This window comes from Callospermophilus lateralis, chromosome 2 (assembly GCF_048772815.1).
Source record: "Callospermophilus lateralis isolate mCalLat2 chromosome 2, mCalLat2.hap1, whole genome shotgun sequence".
NCBI classification, from domain to species: domain Eukaryota; kingdom Metazoa; phylum Chordata; class Mammalia; order Rodentia; family Sciuridae; genus Callospermophilus; species Callospermophilus lateralis.
The window spans coordinates 26,441,823-26,446,415 of record NC_135306.1 but is presented as its reverse complement, the minus strand read 5'-3'; the positions used below and the strand labels follow the sequence as shown (position 1 = coordinate 26,446,415).

The 4,593-nt window shown below is 40.9% G+C and overlaps 1 pseudogene; it reads right to left on the bottom strand.

Moving 5' to 3' along the window:
- Window positions 1-690: 690 nt before the first annotated feature.
- LOC143390779 (small ribosomal subunit protein eS6 pseudogene) lies at window positions 691-1,447 on the bottom strand (annotated as a pseudogene).
- Between the last annotated feature and the right edge of the window lie 3,146 nt (window positions 1,448-4,593).

The following is a 4,593-nucleotide window of genomic DNA, read 5'->3' as shown; positions in this document are numbered from 1 at the left end:
AGATAAAGGTAACATCCTATGGTAGAGTGATCCCAATGGTCATAGAAAAGATTCACACATGGGGAAATTGTTTCCTTATGGGAAGCTTGGTGAGATGGGGAGCAAGAGGAGCAAGAACAACAAAATTACTTTTAATTCCATTTATTAGGTACCTGTTATGTGTTCTATGATTGACATATGCTATCATTAATCCTTATTTAAATCTTGTTGAGAGGAGTATTGTTATCTCATTTTATAGAACAAAAAAAAAATGAGGCTTGGAGACAGAAAGTAACTTGTCAAGGTCACTGAGCAACTAGATGGCAGAATTGGGATTCTGATCAGGACTAGTTGACTCCAAATGCATGTCCTTTTATATTTGGGTCCCAGATTTAAAATCTATAGCTGTAGGAGGAATGACAATCTTGAAGTGGGTCTGTGGCAAGTGGAAGAGAGAGTAACCAGGGAGGTAAGACACTGTTCATGGGCAAGTGCAGGCAGGGAATACCTGAGGGATGGCCTGGCTCAGAGAGGACATGGGAGGAAGAAAGAAGTGTCTATTCTGACTTCTTAAGTGGTTTGATATGGGGAAAAAGCTATCAGTCTATTCTGCCATCTTCTCCACAGATCTTTAGTAAGGTTTAGCTTGCATACTCACTTTTTTTTTTTTTTTTGAAGGTCTGATCTTATTTGTTATTCTTTAAAAAATTCTTATTTTTGACTGGATTCAGAAGTAGAAGCTCTCAGAGAGGACAGCCTGCATTTTTTTGGCAATCTGTTCCTGGCATTTTTCTTTGGCTTCTTTCATTCTCTTGGCCAAAACTTTGGCATATTCTGCAGACTCTTCCATATTCTTCTTAGTACGCTACTTCTTCAGAGCAATACGCCAGGGCTTGTATTGCAGGACACGTGGAGTAATGAACTACTGAATCTTGGGTGCTGTGGTCCTGTTTTTTTACCTTCCTTGTTTAAGGGTTTTCTGACATCATATTGGTGGATATCATCTTCCTTAGAGAGATTGATAAGTTTGTAGATTTTCTGAGCTCTTTTGGATCTCAGTTGACAAGGCGCAGTAGTATCCATAGTCCAGGAATAACCTTCTCTCCATTTTTTTTTTTTTTTTTTTTACAATAATCAAGTTGCAAATGCTCGGATTGGCATCCACAATGCAACCTCGAACAGATTTGCACTTTCTCTCTGCAGTTCTCCTTGGTCTGTAACAGGAATGCCCCTTACTCAGTAGCAGGTGAACATGGCTATGGGTCAAGACATCCTGCTTCCTGGGGAAACCTTGTTTGTCATTCCTGCCATTGATTGGGACCACATAACCCTTCCATGCTTCACCCAGAGCATCAGCAGCAACATCTGTGGCCATACGCGTCTCACAAAAAGTATGAAATTTGCGTTCATCACCCACTTCAGTGAATTTCTGGCAGCCCATAGCTGGGAAGGAGATATTCAGCTTCATCTAGATGCAGCTGATCACTCACAAAAAAGAGCTGCTCATTGGTTCTTTTTGGGAGTAAATTCTTTGGAAGGACCCTGAAGAGGTCCTACATTGGGTTGATATGGAGTGAAAGAGAGATACAGGCTTGGGATGGAGGAAGGGAGAACAAGGACACAGGGACTTTAGGCACATAGGTGTGTTAGGAAGATTATTCTTGGTGGGGAAGAAAAGTGTCGGAGTGGACCGAGCCCAAACCCAGGTAACATGAATAGTGAAGAGGAATCAGTTTTAAGGAGAGCTTTGCAGGTGGAACCAAGAACTCTTGTGATTTAGAATGAGGAAGAGGATGGACTTGAGGCGAATTCCAAAGTTTTTGGGACTGTATGTATGTTGAACTCATAATAATGCTGAAGCAAAAAAAAAAAAAAAAAAAAAAAAAAGTGATGAGGGCTGTGTTATAAAAAGAAAAGGCAATCAGGACATCTTTAATAGAAAACCCAGTGGGTGAAGAAGTGATTTTCAAACTTACTGAAGCCTCAGACTCAGAATTCTTTCTTCACCTATAGTTTAGCTGGAGCCCAAAGCAGTCGTTTGGGTTGAAGTTTGGGCTGGGGCAGCTCCCCCACAGCTCCCTCCATGGCCTCTGTCGGGCTCTCAGGAATCCCCAGTGATCCTCAGAGCACCAATTGAAAAATCAGAGAATAGAAGATAAAGAGGCAAAATCACTGTGATAAGGTGTAGAAAAGAGCAGAATAGGAATGAAAGAGATAGTTACTGAATATTATGAGAGACTGTTGCTGGAAGACTGTAGAAAGTTCCTGACTTCTTAAGCCCTGCAGCAAAAGACTTTAGAGCCAGAGGGCTCATTGTAAGGTGAAAAGAAAAGAGTGGCCAGCAATTGTCAACCAGAGAGAGTTTATGGCATCTTACTGAAAAGAAAGAGGAAGAAAAAGAACAAAGGTCCTCAAGTCGAGGATATGGACTGTCTAGGACTTCAGAGAAACCAACCTAAAAATAAATGTATTAAATGTGACCAGTGTGAAGCTTGTTATGGATAGAAGGAAGGATGAAGAGACAGGGAAACATGGAGGGTTTCTATGAAAGGACACAGAAATCATATTGCGTTGGGATGGGAAAATAATGGCCAATCTGTGTTTCCATGATAAAGCATTTGACTTTTATAAAATATTCTGAGGGTGAAACAAGAAAATCTATGACAGTGTTTTAAAAATGCTAAAGATTCTCTTGTGAGGCATTGGTATAATTTTTGCAATTGCTTTTTTTTTCCTGCGTTTTTTTCTGTTCCTGGCCACACACTCAGCATTTGTTGGCAACTACCTCCTTATGACACTGTTCCATATCATATCTGAAAAGAAGGAATTCCTCTTAAGGAGTTTGCAGGCTGTTTGGGTAGAGGGTGGGGAAACTGAATCCTCTGTGTTACATCACCATTAGGTAAGCTTCAGGCACACTGTGAGCAGAGGAAAGGGTGCAGGTGATGTGGACCTACTTGGGTTTGGGGGTTGGAGGTGACACCTGAGTGGAATTTCCTAGATGAGTAAGATGTGGTAGATAGACAGAACGGAAGTGGGAAGCATATGTATATTAGGAAAGGGTGCAGAGCAAGGCAGGACACCTAAAGGAATATAGAGAAGGGGGCGTGGCTGGAGTGTGGGAATATATGGTGGGACATGAAGCTGGAGAGTTTATCAAAGGCCAGGGCAGGGAGAGCTTTGTGACACAGCTGAAGGACTTTAATCCTATCCTGAAGGCAAAGAGAAATCACAATGACATATTTATTCTCTGCCTTGCCAACCTTATATCACATTGATTCTAGATTGCATGCTCAAATTAACCAGAATCCAGCTACACAACTATTTTGCTTGCTATGAGACTTGGGACATATGTCACTTCTCTGTTTTCTGCCTCAGTTTTCTTATCTGTATATGAGATACTGCTAGTACCAACATCTCAGGGCTAGAGTGAGGGAGAAATGGCAAAAACACTATATACATTTCACATTATTATTAATTTAAAGCAAATTAATTTGTTCCTGTCTTGCTTTTCTTTTTTTGAAAATTATCTTGTTCCCATGGTAAGAAACACACAGAAAATACTTCAAATGCTGTTTTAGATATGAGCATTTTGGTCTAGAGACACATTTTCATCATGGAGGAAACGGTAGTTTCTTTAGATTTCATCTGCCCTTTTACAGAACTTGAGCATGCTCACAGGGTAAGCAGAAACCTCCCAGGTTACATTTTTGGAAGCAGGTGACAGAGTCAAATGATGAGGTGAGGTGGGGGCCGATCCTCCCCTTGAGCCAGGATAGTTAATGGTGATAAACAATGAACTTGGAGCTTTTTAGTTTACCCTTGTGTCTTTTAATGCTCATGGATTTTTAAATTATTATTCTGATTTTCAGTGTGAGAAAACTGAGACTTAATCCATATCCTCAGATGGGCAAGACTTGACCCAGATCCTCTGATTCTACTTCCTGTACTCTTTCTGCTCTCTCTGTTGGGTAGGAAGTAAATGGAGAAGCTGAGTTTTCCTTTGAGGGTGTGGAACACCAGCTGGCTGCTCACTGCATTCTTTGTTTGAGAATTAAGAGAAATTCTGGCCAGTGTGAAGCTCCTTCCTATACATATTCCTAAACCCAAGTGGGTGAAACAGACTAATTATTGTTAGAATCCAAGAAGGTTCCAGTAAACACCATAAAATTTCTCCAAGTTTCCTAACATATAGCCTTCTGGTAAGTTGGAAGAAGTGGCCTTAGAGGTCTTAAAATATTTCCTCTCCTTCTACCCCCTCATCCCATATTCCCTTTAAGCTTTACTACAGTATCATTTTCATTTTTAAACCTCCCGATGTTCGGCACGGATCATCTGTTTTGACTATAGCCATATCTAGTATTTTAAATACTTTAGATATAAACTCCTAGGATGCTGACTCCAGGGCGGGGCGGGGAATTGCAGAGAAAAGAGTGAGACTGTGGTTAGGGAAGTCTGTAACCCTCACAGGGAAGCTTTAAAAATCTGCAGGCACTCAGTGTACTTTCCAGCCAGAAAAAATAGCTGGAAAGAGAGCCGCAGTGTCCTGCTAGGTTGATAGTTCTAGAACAAAAGATCATCTCTTTAATTTCAGTCCTTCCATCCTTCTCTCCT